The following is a 24397-nucleotide window of genomic DNA, read 5'->3' on the forward strand; positions in this document are numbered from 1 at the left end:
CAGCTTGTTGAACGCTGCTGAGTAACAAGACATAGCCGCTGCCTGAACAATTTGACTCTGCCACCTCTTGTACAAAGATGAGAAAACAGAAAACTTTTTAAGGGCGAAGCTCCTTATAGCGTCACCCGTTCGTCCCTCGTAGCCGTCGTAGTAGTGTGTAACAAGTATATCATTTCAACCTCCTAGGTGGTGCCGGTGATAGATTTCTTCTGTGCGTTGTCGAACAATAAAAGATAGTGCTCAATGTACATGCTGTTGCGGCTCCCAGCACTGAGGACCCGTTGTTGCGGACCGGGGTCTGCCCGGTCTTTTGTGGTAGCGTGGTGTAGCTTCGGGTTGAGGAAACGAACGCTCACAAGATGGGGATACGAAAAACAAACAGGTTTATGGCACTAATTACACTTATTTACAGCATGGAGAGGTTGAAAGTTCACACAAACCACGAGCGTGGTGGTTGAACCGTTTCATGGTTCAGAGCGACGTCCCGCACTCTGCGGCGTCCTTATAAGCCCTGTCGGGCTCCTCCTTCTTGAGCGGAACACCAATCACACACAAACAACAGGCGAGGGGTACGAGCATGCATGGCCCACTTGAGCATTCAATATTGAGTCGTGATCACTGCACTCCAAAGTGGCCCCAGAGGGGCTCTTCCTCGTCGTGTGTGTGCCGCTGGTCGAGGGGTCCCAAGCTCCGGACAGCAGACATCAAACGGCCCGCCAATCTGTCCGCTCAATTAGCAGGGCACTTTGTGGCGGCGGCCGCCGTTTCATCCAAGGAAGACGCTGTCTTTGTTGTCATCTCTGGAACGGCTCACGGCGTCATGGCGACACGACGTCTCATCCTCCGGCTAGCAGGGACAATACCTGGTGGGCTTAGGCAGCCGGCCAGTCGGCTACTTGTTTGAGGATTAAAAGAGTGCCGCTCCCCCGTCATCTCTGGACGCTGGTTCCGAGAAAACTGGGTTCCAGGCGTGGGAACGCTGCCCGACTCCGCTTCTCAGCGACAGCATGGCGCCTACTGACGGCGGTCACAACAGCTTCCCCCTCGCCAGATGAGTCACGGAGGGCAGCAGTCACCGCTGCTGCTCGCAGAGACGACGAAAGGGTCCGTAGTCGAATCCCAGGAACTGGCCTTCGCTTGTGGCATGGTCTGGGTAAATGCCGAATCTTCGACACCGTTTCTGAAACTGCACCACATGCACAAGCAATCACTCGGACCCTTCGAACAAACCCAAGCCAAAAGAGGGATGGGAAACCAATTTTTCATTGCTAGCTTTATTAAAAAGCTCGCACTCAAAACTCTCAGGACTCACTTGCGCTGAGAAACCAAACGTGCTACCTTACATATTTTACATGATAAGTTGCACGAAAAAAACTAAAATATCAATTTTGATACACCAAGAGCACCCCAGAATGGCTTAGAAAGAGCGGCTGAGCGCGTCAACGTTTCCATTCAATTTGCTCTTTACAATGCCAAAACTATATTTTTGAAGGATCAAGCTCCGCCTCACAAGGCGACTGTTCTACGATGTCATGGTTTGCAGCCAAGGGGACAATGGTCTGTATCTACTTTGAATTTAGCACCTCCGAGATAACGCTGCAACTTAGAAATGGCCTACACAAGGTAAGCGCACTCCTTTCCTGAAGCGCAGTACGTTATCTCACGAGAGCCCAATTTCTAGCTCAAGTAAAGAGCATCTTGGCTCATTACCACTGTAGTCCTGACATAGAATGGCTGTCTCCTTCTTTTCGTCGCTGACGACTTTCATCTGTTTTGTCCCGCTGAGAGCATCGGTTCGGTTCCGGATTCAGCGAGCGCTAAGATTGTCCTAACGTCCGTTTTTGTTTACGGCCGCCAATAACCGTCTACAACTGAGACATGAAGCTCACCAGCCTCCCGAAAGCTTAACCGAAACTGTGACCTAACGGTCTACCTCAATGGTTTGGGAAAGCCTGATGATATGCTCATATGATCAATCGATCAATCGTCTCCAAAGAAAACCAACAAAACATAGGAGACAAACACTGCTTTCTGGAAGGTTCATTTGGTTAAAGTTATCTGCCTATGCTAACGCTTCTGAGAAAAAAAAACACTGAGCGCTCTTGAGCGTTTTCAATGACTCTCAGTTCTACAGCACTGCAAATTACATGGTACTGTTAACCAGACGCATAATCCCTCACAGTTTGTCTTAATGTTCATTCGAACGTTACGTTGTAACACACCGTGTACAACACAAAAGTAATCCTAGGTGCAATACTCATTAAAGCACCTCCCAACAATTGCATAGGTTTTATGCTAAAACAGTACACTAGAATGTTCTCAATACTACTAGCGCGTAACGACAACTCTGCCATGTCACGCCAAACTTAATCATTTTACGAAATAACTTGGTCTATGTTAACATCTTCCTTCAAATGCTCGTTCAATCCAAACCCACTTGACAGTGAAGGCATACGATATAACACTATACTTTAAAAACACTCGAAAAATGACACATCTTCTGTGTTTTTACCGTACGCAAATTTTCGCACTCGTGATTAAACTAATTCGATGTTGACTTTCAGCCTTTAGGCTCGGCGGTTTTCCTTCTGAAAATTTTCCACCGCATCAAACTTACCAAATTTTAAGTGGATCAAATCTGCATCTCCAATGCAATACTGAGTAGACACCATTAACACGCACGCACCAAAAATACTCAAACTGACCGCCCCCTTTTCTCAATTAGATTCGCTTGAATTGCACACGATGGGGTCGCGTTCCCGGCGGCTTTCGAGCACGCCAGAGGCTACAAAATGCACAAACTCTAAGCAGTGCACTGCCGTCACCCCTCATTTTCCACTTTGGCCTGTTCTCCTCAGGAATTTGAAAGGGACGCGAGGAGCAAGGGTGAAACCTGTGCCATTTTTCTTTTGTGTTCTCCTCTACGCGGTATTTAGCCACTCTGCGCTTTCGATTTTGACCCATCGGGCAAGGCCGTTTTCCCGAAGTCGTCGAATGCAACCCCGTTTTTCGTTGGGGTAACGCACCTCGTTTCCCCGCTCTACACCTGGCTCACCGCTTGTACCTCTCTGAACGCCACCATTGACGTTTCCTGGAACGGATTAATGGCCTACCCTCTCGTCTTTCTTGCGACTGAGTGGGGCTTGACCTAGGCTTGCGCAGTGACGAATGCCTCCGCTTCTTCCTTTTTCTGGGATGTTTGCAAACCATCTCGGTATTATCGCTGCACTGCTGAAGCGTGGCGTTCTTGCTCTTATCAGCCACTGCGCAAACCATGCCTAAATTTGACAATGGCGAAAGGTCCCCCTGAGGCACGAAGAAGGTTTTCAGCTCATTACTGGGCCAATTAGGGCTGCTGGCACCTTCCTAATTTACGCAAGGAGCGTCTTTCGACATCGTCCCCACCTCCAGACCGGCCACGGCCTCGTTCTCAGCATATTCTACCTTGATGGATTCCAGAATACGCGGGCCCTTCTCTGGCACGATCTCTGTTTCTAGCGCTTCATGACGCGCCTCAACTTCCAGCGCTTTGTGACGCGCCTCACTTTCAGACTCCGGTGCGAGTCTTTCTTTCTTTTTGCTAACAGAAGTTCCGAATCTTCTGATCAGCTCTGCTTTGATAACTTCATAGTTGTTCGCGTGCTGCTCACTGAGTCGCGCAACAACATCCGCTGCCTCGCAGGGCAGAACCGTGCGTAGCTTCTGAGACCAGGTGTCTCGCTCACACTTCAGTTGACTACACTTTCGTTCAAAGAGTCTAAGATACAGGCCCATATCCCATGATACCTCATATGGCTGCATGTACCTAGACATCTCGAACTCTGCCTCATTTTAGAAAAGTACCCCTCGCTGGGGTCCCAACCTCATACTCAACTCATAGTCTTGTTCGAAAAACTTTATCTTGAGGTCTTCTCTTTCGTCTTCACTCTTTCCTTCCATCTGAGCTGCTCTTAGTTTTCTTTCAATAATGAGGTCCCATTCTTCACTTAGTTCCTCATCATAAGCCCCCAAATCATTAATCGCTTGAATGATTATGGGTTTCCGTGCCAAACCCTTTGTATCGATACCAAATTCCTCACACAACAGCAACAAGTCTGACTTCTGCAGCTCCCGTAAGTCCATGATCGTACTGCTGCTAAAGGGGAGTGAGAGACAGGAGAATTCGGCTTTTAGTTAGTGCGCACGCTGCGAATTTTCGTTGTTCAACAGCGCACAGAAGACAAGAAAGGGTTGCTACGTTATACTCGCTGGGCGTAACTTCCTAGATTTTAGAAAGGTTTAGCGAGCGTTGGGCCACAGTGCAATGAATACAGTGAACTAGTATATACCATGAAGTGGAGATGGTTAAAGGTGGGAAGTAGACACGAAGCGCAAGCCGTAAGAGAGTGTGCGTGTGCCTCCTCTCGTGCAGTCCTTGGAATGTCCGCTGGATGGCGGTGCTTCTATATGAGGAATATATGATGAATTAATGCGAGATGGGGGTACTTGGAGTGTTGAATAGGTGGACGAACGTACACACAGACAGATGCATTGACGGACGCAGGAGCGGATGCATGGACGAAAGCAGGGACGGACGCACAGATGAACGTGCGGACGCACGAACAGACGCACGCACGGACGGGCGGATGGACGCACGGGCGGCCACATAGACGCACGCATGGATGGACGGAAGCAAGAACGAATGGACGGATGGATGCTTCGCCCCACTCACTATCCATCATTCACTCCGTGGATATGGTGCCATTTTTTGGAGTCGCGATCCATTCGTTACCATGTACCAGCTTCTAACAACCTCGGCCTTCTATCTATAAATGTTTTACAAGAAAATATGTGACCAGTGGACTGGTTGAACTTTGCACATTTATAGGCAGCGTATACTGAGAACGTTACCTACATAGATGGCAAAGCTTTCATGTCATTTTGTTATTATTTGTTGTGCAAGGTCAGAGTAAACAATATGGAGTTAAGCCACAAATCGAGAGTGTATGTGGGGGTAGTTTGTGTGTATGCACTGTGCTGCGTTATCTTGCAGAAGTGTGAGTCATACGTGCCGCAGCATGCCAAATGAACAATGAAATGCACTACTACACACTGTTTTGAACACAACTTTGACAGATGTATTCAGAAACATAATTGTCAAAAGCGCTGAAAGCCCGCTTATGAAACTTCGTGCATGGCACATGAACAGCTCCACTTGGCTCCTTCTGGTATGTCTGAAAAAGAAGTAGAAAAAAGATTGCAGCCACAGCAATGTTCAGTTTAAACCACAGTGGTGTCTACTACGTACATCACCTCTGTTCACACCACTATTTTATGAATCACAAAAGCAGACGATACTTCTGGACAAGAACTGATCACCTGCAGAACGAGCAGCAGGATGCTACGAAGACCTATTGCTATAGTAGACAAGAACTCAACGTTAAACACAATATATTCTAACTGCAAAAGAATTCATAGACTAGCGTAAGAACTTCTGTTTAATTATGGCCTGGTGTGGCAGTTGCCATTTATGTAACTACTAACACCTTTCAGAGTTATGTGGGGTGAACAAAAGAATTTCGCATTAAATTATGAAATCTTACACAAGACAAAGCATATTGTAGACCACTGAAAAGGCCTATGTGAGGTAGGGAACATATTGTAACGGCACCTTTGGAGCGGGAAACAGGAGCTGTGAGATAAGAGAATGAGGACTTAGTTGTGATTTCCGTGACCTCAACCCATCACCCATCCAGCACTCTGTCACTGTGCGTGACAGGGCTGAATGGGTACACGCCGCCTTATTCATAACATCATGGTGCAGGTATTAGCCTGATGAAGACAATGAATAATGAATCAACACAAACGGTGAACTATAAATTAGGAAGGTAGGCTTGCGTATATAGTATCTTGAAATTCAATAAACACTACATGACAGTTGTACATATTATTACGGCAGGATCTAACATGAAGATGGGCGCTTGAACGAGTGTCTTGTCGCTAAATTAAGTGTGTTGTTCGAGCCAATGTTTGAATAAAACAATTTGTCTCAGTTATGGCAGCAACCTTGATGCAGTTTGGGGCCTCGGTAAAGAAAAGTTCTTTTGTCGAATAACAAGCTCTAACATTCGTTCAATGATTTGTTTTCATCAAGTATACATCTCAGCACATTCATAAAAAATCTGCAACTTTAACAATTGCTTCTATTGTAGTGATACTGGGTGCAAAACTAAGCTGCAGAGGACAAGGCAATTAGCACGGGAATGGCTGCTCAACAGTTTTATAACCCTATGTCCTTGATGCTAAAATGATTGGTTCGACAAGAAGACATCCATTAACCAGAGCAGCAAGCCGTATCAAGTTTACTGCCACGACTTAGACAAACAAATTTCGTTCAAACATTCCAAACAATCTAATCTCAAAAAACTTGATTGGCTCCAAAAACAAACTTTTTTATTTGACCCGCATTCAAGCCCCCCCCCCCCTATCATCATCTTAACTTCTGTCACAATAACACAACTGTAATGTAGTGTTTGGTAGAGCTTTAAAATATGGATAGTAAGCCTTTCTTCTCAATTTAATGCTCAGCCTTTACGTTTATGCTTTAATGACTGTCTTGTCAGCCAAAGAACCCATGGTAAGAATGTGTGAAGGTGTCTTCAAGTTTTAGAGTCAGAAGTATTTTTAGCTCCTGATAAATGCGCTTAAAACAAACAATGTAATTTTATTCTACAAGAAAAGATCACTCTTGTAAAATGTCTACAAAACACTGCATTTTGCCATTTTCGATTTGACAGATATGTCCAAAATTACAATAGAATTAGGAGAGACGTTGTAATGGAGGGCTCCGAGAGTTTTAACCACCTGTGGTTCTTTAAGGTGCACTAAAATCTGAGGACACGGGCCTACAACCTTTCCGCCTCCATCAGAAATGCAGCTGCCACATCTGGGACTCAATCCCGTGACCTGTGGGTCAGCAGCCGAGTACCATTTGCCATGTTTCCTCACGACCATCATTCGGAGAAATAGAAACACAAATTATTTCGATACCATAGCCATGAAATTTCGCTCACAAAAAAACAGACTGTGGTAAAAGCTTGAAGCAACAATCATGTGTCAGTTATTTTTTTTCCCATATCTCAATTTCTGAGCACTTGGTTTGAAAGGCCTCTGCTGTATTAAAAAGTTTTCACCCAAAAACAGTGTTGGAACGACTTCTTCCCACATTGAGGCATCAAAGCACCAGTTTTGGAAATAATGCAATTGGTCAAGAAACCACTTCACAGACTAACATGAGAGGAGCGTGAACTCGCAAATACTTACAGGTCAATGTACAGTCACACTTTCTGAGGCAGCCCGAGGGCTTATGTGTGTCCGTCTGTACTGCCTTCTGTCTGCCTTTGGTCCGGTTTTTGTAGCATGTCTGCCAGGAAAACAAAAAAAAAACATTAAAACAATTCACTTTTTCTAGCATGCCCTATGTAACACAACTTAAATTTCTCGGCCTCATGAGGTAGCAGTCTCGAAAGCATACTAAGAGGAGGAGGAATAAATGAGGAAGGACAGGGAGGTTAGCCAGACTAAGAGGTGCTGCTTTAGGTATGTATATCTCACCCCGCAGGGGCGCCTGCGCAAGTCGGCGTTTGGTGTGTAGCGACACCATGGACCTGAGCTAACGGGGGAGTTTCTACTCCCTCCCAGGCTTAGCCGTGAGTGGCTTTTCCGTGTCCGGGGAAAAGGGGATCGTGGGGGTTAAGCCGACGCTGGGTGATTGGACCGTTGAGGTCCCCCGGCAGAGGCAACACACCCCTTTGGCCCCTGCTTCACGTAGACGGCACCCCTGGCCTGACCCACCCAGGGGAAATCGGCAGTCGCCTTTTCCTATCTCTCTCTCCCTACATCTTCGTCTTTATCTCTTACTATTTATCTGTCCTGTCTTCTACTCTTCCGTTTACTTCCAAGCTTCCTGGCGGCTAGAGTTAATTCTGTGCAAATAGCCTACCTTGGTCTAGGCGCATTGGGTTATAGTGGCGTTGTATGGCTGGAGTCTGCAGGTTTCAGCATCCGCAAACTTGTAGCGTCCCCTCGTTGGGCTCCATGGTGGGTGGCCGCCAACGCTGCTGAACAAAAATAAGACAGGCATGCATAGAGCACTCCCCCAACTGTCTGATCATACCGGCTTAAAGCGGGTACGCACCGATGATATAGATTTTTTCAACCAGCCAAAAGAGACATATCCTCACTTTCATGTTATCCACTCTGAAAAAACGGAAAAGCAAGCCAGGACCGTCTCTCCTTTCCTAGTTGCTAGATGTCTTGCCGAAACTCTTGGCACAGGATACAAGGTAACCAAAACGGCTAGCGAAGACCTTCTCCTCGAAATCCGTGACAAAGAACAATTTGAAAAGCTAGACCGTCTTTCAGATTTCGGTGGCATACCAATAACCATAACACCACATAGATCAATGAACACAACTCGCGGAGTGGTATCTGACATGGACTTATTTGACCTGACTGAGACGGAACTTTTGCAGGGGTGAAAGAGCCAAAATGTCACTAATATAGACAGAATTATCAGAAGAGACAGTAATGAAACACCAACAAAACACCTAATACTCACGTTTGCATCCAGTAAACTACCAGAATCTATTCAAACAGGGTACACGAAGACATCTATCAGGCCGTACATTCCAAACCCTCGTCGTTGCTTCCAATACCAAAGGTATGACCATGGCTCTAAAACCTGTCGTGGTCGTTAGACTTGTGCACAATGTGGCGTCCTAGGCCACGTGTTTGAGAACTGCAAACAACCGCCACACTGTGTAAACTGCGAAGGAAACCATGCCGCATATTCACGCTCCTGCACATACTGGAAAAAAGGAAAAGAAATAAATACATTGAAGGTGAAGGAGAACATTTCATTTAAGGAAGCACGGCGAAGAGTCGCACCATTCTATGGACCTACATACGCTGATGCGGCGAGTCAGGGGGCACCGCCGCACCAGCCCTGGCCACTCCTTCGGCCCGCGCATATCGAGCCGGCGGCTGTGGCACCTGCCCCCAAGGCGGCTGTAGTCCAGGCTACACCGCCTACTTCCAAACAGAGACCGGAGACTCCCGAGTCTTCGGGTCTCAAGGCCTCCCCTCACCAGGCGAGGCCCGAAATCCGAACTAACAGCCCGCATGTGTGGGCATCCAGTGCCCCCGAGGAGGCAATGAATACGTCGGTACCCTTGGTGCCGAAAGAGCGGCGTGGCTCCTTGGAGCGCGCCAAGAAAACAAAAAAGCAGACAACAGGGCCTGGTGACGGTTCTGTTAAGTGAACTCAAACTCCCTGTCTAAACAGCCACTCGCTTTTCGTACACACGGCACTATTTTACATTCACCATGAACACTGAAATTACACAATGGAACGTCAGGGGCCTTCTCAGAAACCTTGACGACATCCAGGAACTTTTACACGAACACTCACCAAAAGTGCTGTGTGCACAAGAAACACACCTTAAATCAAAACACACAAAATTTCTTCGTAAATACGTTATTTTCCGAAAGGACCGTGATGATGCCAAGACATCATCCGGAGGTGTTGCCTTTATAGTGAATCAAGGGATTGCATGCACAAACTTACAACTCCAAACATACCTTGAGGCAGTGGCTGTTCGAGCAATTCTTTTTGATAAACTGATCACAATCTGCACTATTTACATTCCTCCTAGCTATAAGCTGCAAAAACGTGATTTACACTCTTTAATTGATGAACTTGCTTGGAGACTTTAGTGCGCATAGCAGGCTATGGGGTGACTCTCGGTATGACGCGCGAGGTTGACTGATTGAACAGTTCCTTCTCTCGTCTAGCGCGTCTCTCCACAATCGAAAATAACCAACCTATTATGATCTCGCTAATAACACCTACTCCTCCATAGACCTAAGCATAGTATCTCCATCTCTTGTGCCTCTACTCCAGTGGAAAGTCGTCAGTAATCTGTACGGAAGTGACCACTTCCCCGTAGTTTTCAGCACAACTACAGTAAGTGAGTGTGCACCACGTGTTCCCAAGTGGCTCATAAACAGAGCCAACTGGGAACAGTTTTATACCATCGCTCGTCTAGGTTAGAATGACATATGTACTTTGAACATTGATGTTGCTGTCAACTACTTCACAGCGTTTTTGATCGATGCTGCAACAAAATGCATCCCACAAACAAATGGACACCCTGGAAAACGGCGTGTGCCATGGTGGAACCCTGAATGCCGAAACGCGCGCAAACAGCAAAACAGAGCTTGGAGGCTGCTTCGGAACTCACCGACAGCCGAAAATCTTGACACCTTCAAGAAAATAAAGTCTCAAGGCAGGAGAACGCGTCGGCAGGCCAGAAGAGAAAGCTGGCAGAAGTTTTTGTCAGGGATCAATTCATACACACAGGAGGCTAAAGCCTGGAACATGGTCGGTAGGAAAGCAGGAAAACAAGTACACACACTTCCACTCGTAAACACTCAGGGTGATAAATTGGAAGATCAGGCAAACTTCCTCTGTGCAGACTTCGAACAAGTGTCCAGCTCATCCCACTATACTGACACTTTCCAAAAATACAGAACGAGAATAGAAAAGCAGAAACTCGAACACAAATGCACTAGATACGAGGCATATAACCAAGCTTTCCGTCTAGTTGAGCTACGAACGTCTCTAAACTCTTGCAGTACTTCTGCCCCAGGTTCTGACCATGTGGTGTATGAAATGTTAAAAAACCAACCGATCGAAACACAAAAAACCTTACTTTGTTTGTGCAATGCTATCTGGTTTTCTGGCACCTTACTTTGTTTGTGCAATGCTATCTGGTTTTCTGGCACTATCCCTCCCTCCTAGAAAGAGGCTATTATTATTCCCATTTTGAAAGAGGGCAAGGACCCTTCTTTACCTTCGAGTTACAGGCCTATTGAACTTACAAGCTGTTTGTGCAAAGTCTTCGAAAAAAAATGATAAACTGCCGATTTGTATATTTCCTTGAAAAAAACAATTTGCTCGACCCAATTCAGTGCGGGTTTCGAGAAAGTAGATCCACCACAGACCACCTTGTTTGTATCGAGACAAAGATCAGGGACGCCTTCGTCCATAAACAATATTTTCTCTCTGTATTCCTCGATATTGAAAAGGTTTATGATACAACATGGCGTTTTGGAATTCTAAGAGACCTGTCCTACCTTGGCGTGCGCGGAAGAATGTTTCAGATAATCGAACGTTACCTGTCAAACCGGACATTCCGTGTCCGAGTGGGCACGGTTTTCTCCCAAAAATTTGGCCAAGAAACAGACGTGCCACAAGGTGGTTTACTTAGCTGCACACTTTTCTCATCAAAATGAATTTCTTGCGCTTGTCCCTTCCTCGCAATATGTTTTATTGTACATATGTCGATGACGTCCAGCATGGCTTTAGATCTTGCAATCTGGCAATGTGTGAGCGGTAGGTTCAGTTAGGTTTAAACAAGGTCTCCAAATGGGCAGAGGAAAACGGATTCTGACTGAACCCACAAAAAAGTACTTGTGTCTTGTTCTCCCGAAAGAGAGGCACGCACTCAGAACCCGACATTGAACTGAACAGTCAACGTCTGCCTGTTAATGCGGAGCATAAATTCTTAGGATTAATCTTGGACAAGAAGTTGACCTTCGTACCGCACATCAAGTATCTAAAAACAAAATGTTTAAAAGCCATGAATGTTTTAAAAGTGTTGTCACGTACTACGTGGGGTAGTGACAGGCAATGTCTCAAGAACCTGTATAGAAGCCTCATTCGCACCCACTCAGATTACGGGGCCGTTGTTTATCAGTCTGCCACTCAAAGTGCTTTGAAGATGCTGGACCCCGTGCACCATTTGGCCATCCGCCTTTCTACGGGTGCTTTTCGCACCAGCCCCGTAGAAAGCCTTTATGTTGAGTCAAATGAGTGGTCGCTTCATCTGCAGAGAACTTACATGTCCTTTGTTTATTTCCTTAAGGTGAAAGTAGACAAGAAGCACACCTCATACTCTACTATTAATGATTTGTCGAGCTCAATTCTGTTTCAAAACAGGCCTTCGATGAGGCAGCCCTTCTCAGTTCGCCTGAAGAGTCTAGCTGAGGAAACTGGAGTCTCACTTGAACAAAGTTTAATGGCCCCTGTAGCATACCCGCCACCGTGGCAATGGCAGACTATAGACTACGATGTGTCTTTTCTAGAAGTTACAAAACATGCGCCTATTGCCGATATGCGAACATACTTCCCGGAACTTCAACACAAATACGCACGCCCTGAGTTCTTTACAGATGCCCCCAAGTATAACTCCTCTGTGTCCCACGCTGCTGTCGGCCCATCCTTTTCGGATGCTGGCCCTCTACATTCAGGCACAAGTATCTTCACAGCGGAAGCTTATGCGATACTTGTGGCGGCTAAACACATCAAGCAAATACAAATACAAAAAGCAGGAATTTATACAGACTCCCTCAGTGTGGTAACGGCCCTGCACACTCTTAAAAAACACAAAAACCGAGTCCTTGTCCCACTTTACTTCATTTTGTGCACACTCTACGAACTCAAACAACATGTTGTAGTGTGCTGGGTGCCACGGCACCGTGAGATTGAAGACAACGTGAGGGTGAATCAGCTCGCTACATCCGTCCACAAAAGCACTGCCCCTACACCCATATCAATCCCGGCCCTTGATCTTAAGCCGTCTCTCAAACGAAACCTCAGGGACTACTGGCCGAGCAAGTGGGATACACACACACAAACCAAACTACACCTTATTAAGCCCCACCTTGGTCATTCGCTGCCCGTATCGAAATCGCGTCATACAGAGGTAATACTAACGAGACTCAGGATAAGACACATATACACGACACACACATATCTTTTGTCCGGTGGCGATCCACCATTGTGTGACAGATGTGGTGAAGCATTAACAGTCCTTCACATGACACAGTGCAAACACTTAGAAACTCTAAGAAAACGACATTTACCATTACCCTACCGACAACATATACCTTTACACCCTGCAATGTTCGTCGGTAGAGAACCGCTCTTTAGACATAAATCATCGTTAGCGTTTTAAAAAGAAATTCATAGTTTTTATGTCATATACCCGGGAATTCCGTAGCACGACCTCTCCAGAGAGGTTTTTGCTGCGGTGGCTATACAAGAAAGCACTTGCCTCACGGCCCTTGGACGCAAGGGTATGAACGAGTGAGGCACTTGTGCTAATGCCATACATATCCACCATCGTTTTTTATCATCACCAACTTTTGTCATCTATTCACACCACACAGACCTTTCATGGCATGGTCATGATTTTATTACTTGTATGTTCTTACGCGCCTTACCGCGAGGAATTTTATGGCCCTTTTACAGCCGCTTACCACAATCATTGTCCATACATTTAGTAAGATGAACTGGCGCTCTTTGGCCGTGAAATGGCCCTTGCGCCACAAAACATCAAACATCATCATCAGTATGTATATCTCATGCCCCATTAGCAGGATCTAAAATAATGCTCAGTCATTGTTACCCATAAATTCCCAGTAGGAGAAACACTTTTCAAAACTTCAAAATATTTTTGGCCGTGTTCTTAGAGTCACTAGGAGCACAAGTGTTCAATAAAAAGCTTGAAGATATAGTCCGCAAAATAATAATTGGATGCTGCTATTATGCAACAATGTGCGGTAGTGTAAAATGGAGGCAAGGCCACGTGAAAGAAACTTTTTTTGCCGCTATTATTTTGGCGAATTTTCAAATTGAAGAAAGCACAAAGCTCAAGCATAGCTGTTTGCCGCCTACTGGTGGAAACTTACAAAACAGTTACTGTCTTTGTTGAAACACAACATCACCTTACACTTGGCACACGAAACATAGTTGCACCTCCCTGGGCATGTTTTGCAGTGCTTCCGTTTTACATTCCATGTGAGCCAGTGCTCTTTGTGGTCTCTTTTGACATCACAGGGGACATTTAGGCCACTTTCTTGAGTGGGGTGACCTTCTGAACTAAAGGGCGCCCTGGTGGTCGTTTGTTGAGCAAGATCAGACTCGTTGCGAGCTCAGAGAGGAATTCTGTCAAGAGTGCGGGTGGCAATTGGAGCTGATGAAGAATTCTCTTGTGTATAAACCATGTACTAACAGCAGCTATTTTGAGCGTGTGCCAAAACAAATACATATACCAGCGTTTAGATCTGATAGAAAAGCGATATGAGAAGCACATTTTGTCAAGAAGATACACGCTACCCCTTTATCTGTTGTAGGCAGGAATGATCGCTGGACAATCGACAAAAATGTGCTTTTTCTCCCTGCTGTCCCATCTTTTGACTGATGTAAGCGGGTAAGCACCAATGCATTTCGAAAGAAGAGTAACAGTGTGGTTGTCATGCCACTTCACTGCCACTATTGTCTTCTGGCCACACGAAGTGATTGAAGTATCACAGGTTCCCAGATCTCGCTTTTTCATCAATTTTTCATCCATCAATTTGCTGCAGCTGAGTCTGTTTTCAAGAACCGTGCCAATATAGGAAATTCCCATTCTTAAAAGCTCCTCTACAAGCTGAGGGCCTGTGAAGAAGTTATCAGCGACGACTAGATTGTCGTCTCGCTTCGGGGGGCTGGAACGTAGCTAGAGCACGACCCCAGCTCCCAACCCAAGCTGGTAGCCACCCTGGCTGCCATAAAAACCTTTGTTTCAGCGCTGGTAGACATCAAAATCATAACACAGACTTGATTCCCCAGAACGTGCCCAAAGTTTTAGATCCATTTACTTTTCGGTTTATTAGGCATGTAGAGACGAATGTAACACCACCCAAGGAAGGGGATCAAGATTTCGTCCACACCATTTTTTTTCTTGGGAAAAGACAACCTTGTTGCTGCGCAAAAAACTGAGCCATAGGCGACTTTTCCAGCATTTGTCTTCTTTTACTTTGTTATTGGCCGCTTCATTATCGAAAAAATGCAGGTACGTCACTTGTTATCTTTTCAAATCTTTTACGGGACTTTACCTGGGCTAATAATTCATATCTACTTCCATTTTTCCAGTAAGCACGAAGCCTGTGCATTTTTACGAGTGTCATCCTGAATAACATGCCCTGCACAGATGTAAGTTCTTCTACAGTGAGGTTTAGAGTGGTTCTATGTTTTTGGAAGTAGTACTTATTGCTTTCATCGATGACAGCCTTTAGCATAGATCGTGAAACAAACATGTCGAAGTATTCCAGGGCACTCAGCGGCTCTGCAGGTGGCAACGGAAATTTGTTCTCGAAACTACCTGCTTCGATATTAAAATCTTTCTTACTCATGTGCACCCCCTTTTCACATTAGCGGTTTCCGATCTACCAGGGGCACATCTGTCGAGGTAGCAACCTCTTCCTCAGCTTCTTCTACTTCAGTTTGGATGGCATATTCTTCATCACTGCGGTCTCCAGACAATACCTCATCACTTTTTTCATCAGCGGAAAAATCGCTCTCGTTAGTGTCGATAACATCCAGCAGGTCTGCATGAACAAAGCGTTTCGGCCTCTCTTTTGGAACAGAATACAATGTTGAGGTTGGAATATCAGTATGTCCCTGAAAAATTGTTAAATCAGCAAAATTAGCAAACAAATATCGGCTCAAACACTCCACATGAATGCACGTCACGATATACAAGACGCGGTTCAAGCAGAAAAGCAATGTTGCATATCTGCAACAATGCAAATTGTGTCATTTAGTTCCCACTGTTGCATATGTGCAACACACCACGTGCAAAAATATTTTCTCGAACAGAGAAAGCGCAAAACTAACTTTTGAATTCTAGATTACTGTCAAGAGTGTTTTCAACACATATTCAGTGAAAAAAGCGGCGTAGGTTAACTTGAGGGCTCATAAAAATATTTACAGTACCTTGTTTGCGGAGCTCGACGATGGCCTGGATGCTGCCGTTTTGTAAACTGCATTTATGGATGGATGGATATGGCTGTACTCTTTAAATCAGGCGGTGGCTAGCGTCACCAAGCCATAATACTTAATGAACGAAAAACTAGATTTATTTTTTCCTTTAAATAGGGAGGTTGAGGATTCGTACATTACAGATAAGGGTTTATTTTCACTCTGTCATAATATGTGCTGCGCGGGCGCGAAACAGAAACTAAAAAAAAACGACAATAGTGTGCCGTGCGGTGGCGAAGAGGATGTGATGTGTGCGTGTATGTGCCGGGCGGTGCCTACGAGGAAGACGACAGCTCGTGAGGCGCGGCCTCGAGCGTGGGTGACCCGTGCCTTCGGCAGTGCGAGAGGTACGTCATTCGAGGCAGGACTACCTCGTTGGGCGTCTGGCCCATAGGTACGACCCAGGCCACGTCGCGACACTCGTACTAGCCGAGTGGACAGCTCAGCCTCCGCTAGACGACCGGTCTAGGAGAGCTGGCGCCAGGTTCCTGAACCTGTCCTTGTCCCGCTGGTCGTGGAGAGCTGGCGCCGGGTGCCTGAACCTGCCCTTGCGCCGCTGTTCCAGGAGGGCTGGCGTGGGTTTCCGAGGCGGACTACAGGTGCTCAAGGGCACAACTCCCTGCCGCCGGAACACGTGAGTCGTCGGCTCCAGTTCGTCGACAGTGGCGCTGAGCCACTGGAGTTCGACGCGGCGACCCTGCGTCTCCCGACTTCGTCACTGCAGGTGACGACGCCGCCCAACGTCGACTTCGCCACTGAATCCTGGCCGACGGGGCATCAACGACGGCCCAGGCTACTACCCCGACGACCTGAACTGTAGGCCGAACGTTCTACTTATTCATTTAGTTTAGCCGCGTGTTTTTGTGTTAGGAATTTCGTAATGTGTGGGTTGTCCATGTGTGAAGGGTACAATAGAAGTTGGACGTGTGTTTGTGCACTGGCGTGCTGTCTGATTCTTTCTGGAGCGGTCCTGCCCCAATAACATCACACACTCGTGCCTTGACTTTAGCAACCAATCAGAGAACCTCCTTCTAGTTAATTCTACCCGCTTAAAGTCTATTTTGACCTCCCTGTCCCTACACCCCAGTGCTTTGAAGAACTCTGCGCCATCATCCTAAACTATAGGGTGAAGCATTTTACAGAACATTATCAAGTCTTCGGCAGTTTCTTCTTCCTCTCCACATGCACTGCATACCATGTCTACGCCGTCGTATTTGGCCCGTTATGTCTTGGTTCGTCATACTCTCGTCCTGGCCTCAAACAATAGACAACTAACCCGAGTATTATCATAGATCTTTTCCTTGGCAATTTTCTGCTTAAAAGTTTGATAGATCTCTAGTGCGGACTTTTTAATCATGCCAATTCTCCACATATTGGTCTGACCTTCCTTCACCTTCTTCTTAAACGATAATTTGTTTTTGGTTTGCCCCCTGCTGTTTTCCAAGTATTTACCAGTCAATTTTCTGGTTCGCTTTCTCCAGTTTGTATCGACATTCATGTACAAGTAGCTCAATACCTTCCTAGCCCAACGCTCTTCCCCCATTTCTCTCAAGCGCTTCTCAATCTTTATTTTGCTGCTAGCTTCCCTGCTCTCAAATGATGTCCATCCCTTATCACCTTGTACTCTCTGTTTTGGTGTATTCCCGTGAGCTCCTAAGGCAAGCCTACCTATTCAGATACGACAAATTTGGCCCCCAAGCGACTGAAAATGGTACTGCGTAGAACGAGCAACCCTCAAAGCAGCATAGTAGGAACAACTTTTACCGGTGAATTAGGATCCTTGCAATTAGAAGGGCTTGAGCAAGAAGTGTAACAGAAGAAAACAGAAACAACATTTTACCGTAAACATAAATTTAGCTTCCTAATACTCACTCAATAACCTATTTTCCTTACGCATTATATGCATACATGTTGAAAAGACTGGGCATGCAAACAAGGCCGCAGGTGAGTCAGGACACTTCAAATGCAAACTAACAATGAGAAGGCACACTAACACAACATATAAAACATATAACCAGAGGCCCATCATTAAACCTATCTCTATATCCCAACGTAAATGCATGCCGAAATTCGAATGATGCAAATTCGTTCAAGCACAGAAATGAATAAATTCATCTAATGGTTGAGGCTTGGCATAGCGACATGTGGTAGTGCGTGTGTGAGCCAACCATCGAATAACTCAACGAAGAAATCAAATGCTGAACAGTTATCTCTCACATAGACCAACAGGCAGGCCGTCGTAATCGGTATCTCCACTTGCCTTGTTTTGTTTCTAGCTTAATGTCAAGTTTTCCAGTTGGTGTTTGTGGTGTCTTGACTACTCTCTCAAGTCCATGTTTGCATGCCCTGCCTTTTTAACATAAATACCAACCTACTAAGCATCCCACCTCTCCTATTTGAAATATGTATACACTCCAGAATTAGCACTTTGTTCACTTGATGTAACAATAATAATGAGGTTTTGAATGTGAATGTCAATTCAAAAGCACTTAGGCCTCTAGCATTTTCGCCTCCTTCAACAGTGCTACTGCTACCCTAAAGATCAAATCCACCCAGTGCGGGGTTTGTTCACATGGTAGCATAGCTGTAGGAAACGCAAGATAAGTTTTAGGGCTATAAAAAAAAACTCTAAGTAAAAGCAAGGCACACAACTAGCAAGAAGCCACATATTATCCGACCTAGAATCTATTTCTGGTAACCTAGAAAGTTGTGGCGCAGGCCATGCACCTCGTCAACTGTTCAGCTTTTTTTTCTTAATAAAAGCTTAGTAGGGTCAATATTGATATCTACAGATTGCTCTGAAAACAGCAGTTAAGTTGTCTAAACGTAAAAGCCAAAAGACCTAAAAAAGCTGCACGACTAATAAACTATTGAACAATTGATGATGCAAGTACACCCAAAACACCGTTTTAGATGCGCTGGTTTAATAGGCATTAGGTAAGCAAAGCAGCAAAGCAATTAACTGCCAGCTATGTAGCGGCAAAAGGGGAGAAAGCAGGTGGCTCTAGTGCCATGAAATATCCATGAAAGTAATATCAACTGGAAAAGCTTGGTAGATGTTGAATCCACAACAATTGCGTATTTCCGCTGCGTCGGTACTTAACGCTTCTAATTAGACTGGTGACAGCATAGGTCGGAATGCGATGTGCAGTATGGAATATTTCTTTCAAAATTACATTCTCAGACAAACTGAGAGTTTAGATTCATAGAACATTTCGTGTGCTGCAAGATTTTGCTGTGTATGGTACATATTGAACATACACAATGATTTGTACAATGAACACACAAATATTGACAGAAGCTGCAGACTATTTCACAGATGAGCATTGCAATATATAAATCAACAAAGCCATGCAGTGCATAAATTGACCATTAATAATCTAATTGTAAAAAGCTACTAAACAACCCCACTGTCTGAAATTTCTGATACCTGCAAAATTTCAAAATGTAAGCACATTGCCACAAATTTTGTGTTGACATAATGAAATGATGAAGTCAAAGCCAATAAAACACACATTGTAGCTGGTTTCAGTTTCTCACTCGGCTTCTCCATCATTCTCACCATGAAGAGGGGTATGCATGTATTACCATCATGACTGCAGTCACATTGCAACAAAGCATGAAGCCAGTGATTGTGCAATCAACATGCCACCATCAACTAATGAATGCCTCGTTGATGTGCCACTGTGCTAGATCGGCATGGTGAGGAAGTACTGTGCAAGGCCTAGGTAATATAAACAAATATGCAGTATGGCTCACAACGACACAATCTATACGGCGTAATTTTAGGGCCAAAACAATATTTCATATTGCACAGAGAACCAATCAACAGTCAGTGCAAAATCACATCACTTCGCTAGCGAAAAGTATACACTGGTCGGGCAATGAAAGGGTCACAATAATTGTTCTTTAATATGAAGTTTCTGTGATACTCACAATGCGATTGCTGCAGCACTCTGTATAAATTAGCACGTGGTCTGGAAGTGATAAAAAAGAAAGACAGAGCCAAAGCTGCCTAATGACACTTTTAGAGAGTGTACAACACACTGTGTAAGGAATTACTTTTGCAGACATGTCCCTATGAGCTATAAAACGGACGATTAACATGTTCACTCTATGCAACATAGAAATGTCTCACACCTTTCCAAGAACTTTACTGTGGCGGCTGCACTGTCTGTGTAGGCCAGAAGCAGCCGGCCTGTGGCTCTCAGGCATCTGATCTGTTCGTTGAAAAGAAATTGGGGCTCACATCCATGTAGCGTTGCTTTTGGGAGGTGATTCCTGCGATAACAAAAGTAGTACAACACAATTATATTCTGTAAACACTCACATGAAATCTACAATGGTGATTTTTTTAAAAAGGTTTCAGCTATAGACTGAACCACAGCAATACTCTCTTCTGTTATAATGGTGCTTCTTATTGCCTTCCCTGGACTGGTTTTCTTGCTTTCACCCATGAGAAAATCCAGCAGAAGTTGAGCTTTAGTTGGGGAGGAAGCAGTTAAAAAGCATAAATTTATATACAATAAAATTAATGGAATAATTTTGAATGATATAAGAAATAATAATTCTTGTAATTTCCCACCTCCAAAAAATGCGTGAGCAAGCTGTGACGTTAAGGTGTCACAAAATAGTGGAGTTTCTTGAAAATGCAATATACAGGTAATTCTGCTATTGAAATGTACTCTCACTACTGACTCTGCAGCTGCAAGTGCTTGCTGAAGCTACTCGAGTACACTTATTAAACCTGTGTAATATTATTTATAGATAGAGAAAAACCCAGTTCTCACTTAGCTGCCCCTATCACAGCACCATGTTGCTTCACATAAGGATTCCTGGAATGTAGGATGCAGATGCATGAACTTTGTGGCTATGTCGTACCACAGTGAATGTGGTCGACATCTGCTCGAATGACATGAGGAGCTGAAAAATGCTCCATTGTGCAATTTGCTGCAACAATGCAGTATAGCTAGCTACCAGTCGCTTCGCCGTACACCCACAACAAATTTTGGCACCAGCAAGGTTTCGCACTGTATACAAGCTTCTAAATATAGTATTCAGTGCTACCAGCTGCATTCTCTATTGTTATATCTAGATGCATAGAACGTGCACACAGTAGCCAATAATTGTGCAAGTAGAAGAGACCATTTTAGGTATTCTATAAAATTTATAGATAAGAATCAGGCACATCACTCTAGCCCGTTTTTTAGCATGAGAGGTGAAAGTGTGCTTCCAAACACACACAGAAAAATTAGCAATTGACCTTGAAAACTGGCATTAACTAGGTTTATGTTTGCCAGAAACAAATCGCATACAGTACAGACAGTCAGAGACACTGCTATGATACGGGTTGTATATTTCAAAGTGGGCCACTATTTTTCATACTATGCATGCATTTGCAAGAAAGATAACAATGCTTACTGCAAGAAATAATAAAGTTATACAGTTTTTGTGAAATTCCACTGGCCAGTACCCCATTTTACAGAAAAGCAACACTTTGCGAAACCAAGTCACCTTTCCAGATGAAATGCACTTGCCATGGTGACAAATAGGTAGAGTACTATTCTACAGCATAATTTGTTAGAACTAAAAGCAATGATAACAATATTTTCTTACCGTAGCGAGCAAGAGCCTTTCTACTGTTGTTTATGTGAAGCAATTTTATCTGAGGGGGACGTCCCAAAAGGAAGGGCCACATAATAATGAGCGCAAAAGCACAGTGGCTAGTTGTGCAGCAATTTCCAACTATGCTAATTCATGGAAACCACTGCACTTCTCCCTCAAATAAAGGTTGCACATAATTAACATTTTAGCATGGATAATGTCAAGTTGGTAGGTAGCATACATCCTGTTGTTACTCTGTATGCCCTCACTTCTTTTGCAATATTTTCATTTCGACATGACTAGCTCAAAACAACACTCTTCTTCAATAAATGAAACTTTGTACATTACCCTTGAGTTAGCCACAGATGCTGGATAAGCACCCCTTATGGGACGCTTAGCTCACCGTGTGGTCAGCACTGCCCAGTTCTTCAGGGCATTTCTGTTTGCTACCTGCAGTACGCAGCAAAAACAAAACAAGTATGGCAGCAGCATTTCGTTCTTTGGAGATAGAGAGGGGTAGGGGTAGTGCAGCATTGTTTTTCATAAGCTACACACACATGCATTAACGGTTCTGGCGCATAAACAGTATAAAAGAGTGGAAATGGTTAGAGGAGACAAGCGTCCACATATTTGAAATCCCCCAAAGAAGGCAGAAACACTCACTTGGGATTTTACAGTATATATTCTGTGCCATCTATAAGAAGTATGCAAAATGCTGAATTTCAATAGCTCTTGCACACTATTAAGCAATGTGAAACGACAACGTATTGCCCTCGCTTCACTGTCCAGCTGGTGCTTCCGAAATTTCCTGAAGTTGCACAGACAGCAAAGTGGTCTGGCCAAGTTAGTTTACCCATTCCAATAAGCACCGCTGGCTCCAACTCCAAGTGACAGCATCAAATGAAGTCATTTAATAGAAGCGTGCGACTAATGCTAAGTACCTAAGCGTTTGAATAAAATTATGCATGTGTATTTCAGTTTCTTGTTTGATTTCTATTCTGAATGTTTCCGCGTGGCCCCTTTTCTCTCATGCTGGGTATCAAGATAAAGGCGAAATATTTTTAAAATACAGTATTACAATGTGTTCACCAGCAACAGTCAACTCAGTAGTGCTAGCGATATCACTGCCAACATTGAGAGCAATGACAACGACATATCTCAGAAACCTTCCCAGTCTATCATTGATCTGCAGTTAAAGGCGGCAGCCGCTAAATGAATTAATTACTCGACGTAGCGCGTTTAGAAACATAGGACAAGGGAAGGGAGAGAAGGGAGCGGTTACTTCCAACAAAACTTTGTTTCGAGGAGCGTACAACATGCCCAACTTTATACTTTAGTCAATTCGCTAAATGAACTTGAAACCCCTTTTTTTCAGAAACCGAGTGAGCAGCTTTTCTTCAAAAAACTTGCGGGCGCAAGATGCAGAAATTGACGGAAGTAGATGTAGCCCCGGCTATGGGGACTATACCGCTCGGAGTCGAGGCACTCTTGCCAAACCGTTACAGCGAAGGCAGCTTCTTCAACCCTTTTGAACCTATGAGCTTGAAAAGCGCCCGTGCTAACGCGCTGTGCATGCCTCGGGGTTTCTCGAATCAAGCGATCTTTTCCGTATGGTGTTTCCGTTTTGTTCTTTTTTCTTACATTTTTTCCATAGCCAAATAGCGAGAGCTGTGATGCGCCACAGCATAGGTCACTGCTGCCCAGCTGAGACGAGAAAATCACTATCGTTCACTGTGAAAATAGCGAAAGCCAAAAGAAAAACAAGCTGGACCTAACTTAAGCAACTACTACCGGCACAACACCTGCAAACGGTAAAATAAACGTTGCCGGCAGAATATGCCGTGCTAATATCAATAAGTGCATTATTGCAATCAGATACAGCCCAGCTGTCACAGCACTGCTACTTAAAGTGGCTTGTTTATTTCTCTACACGGAACACGCCCACTGAACTTCGTTCGGGTCGCCTGATAACGCAACTGCAACGAAAAAGATGGGATGCGAAGTTTCGTCAGTCACTCACACGGGACGTAGAGGAATTTTTGTCAAGTATACTGCAATGCGCACTGTTACACGACACGTTACAGAAGCTATCGAGCTCACACCACTAAACCCCTGGTATGTAAATACATGGTCAGGGGCAAGCGACACCGTTGCACAGAATTTGCAAATACGCCAAAGCTACGCGCACACAAAAATCGCTTCCAAGTAAGGCTCTGTGCGACTTCGAAGCAGCGTAAACATTCAAGGCATGAGCATTTTGTCGGCAGTCGAACAGGCCGAAGGCGGGGAGAATTCACGAGAGCCGTAAAATAGGTATTACCTGACAGCGAAATCCACAAAACGTGTTCGCTGGTCAGCTTGGCGGCAAAGCTTTGACACAATGATGACTCGAGGCAGTGAAGTTAACGACTCCTTGCGCAAACTTCTGGTGGCATATTGTCCTACTTCACGTAACCACAGGTTAGCTGATCAGAATAGCACAACGAATACACGTCTTGGTGTCACAAATCGGCGTTGAACATAGTCGTTTCAAACGAGTCCTTGACCGCGACGTTTCGCCGTGACAAACGTCCATGTTGGCTGGCGAGCGCCGCACATACGCGAGCTTGCATGCGCCGAGTCCATACATCACGTGACGACGTCGGAGAGATGTGATCGCGAGCCGGCCCGCCGACGCACGGTCGCCTGGATCGGCGCACGCGGCGGTGATCTCGTGTCGCGAAGGGGCCCTCGTTCTGGAGAGCTTTGCGGTTGCGGTATAAGCACGTTGTATTCACTACACAATCCGTTGCTGTACAATAACCTGTGTACTTGAGAATAAGGCAGTTCGTAGAAATGGTGAGGCTGTCATAGTTATTTTTCGCATGCAAAAACATTAAAGTA

The 24397-nt window shown here is 44.9% G+C and overlaps 1 long non-coding RNA gene across 3 annotated transcripts; it reads right to left on the bottom strand.

Annotated features, from left to right (window-relative positions):
- Nucleotides 1–366: 366 nt before the first annotated feature.
- LOC119159840 (uncharacterized) lies at nt 367–24128 on the bottom strand. Of its 3 annotated transcripts, XR_012894518.1 has the most exons (8): nt 23835–24128; nt 21863–21964; nt 20051–20191; nt 19847–19887; nt 7982–8099; nt 7303–7402; nt 4329–5213; nt 367–1186 (listed from the first exon to the last, which is right to left on the bottom strand). It is a non-coding gene; the product is annotated as an uncharacterized LOC119159840 (long non-coding RNA). The 3 variants fall into 3 exon arrangements; XR_012894519.1 differs by having other exon boundaries at nt 367–5213; nt 7982–8096; XR_012894517.1 differs by having other exon boundaries at nt 367–5213.
- Nucleotides 24129–24397: the final 269 nt, after the last annotated feature.

The sequence above is a fragment of the Rhipicephalus microplus genome, chromosome 3 (assembly GCF_043290135.1).
Source record: "Rhipicephalus microplus isolate Deutch F79 chromosome 3, USDA_Rmic, whole genome shotgun sequence".
NCBI lineage: Eukaryota > Metazoa > Arthropoda > Arachnida > Ixodida > Ixodidae > Rhipicephalus > Rhipicephalus microplus.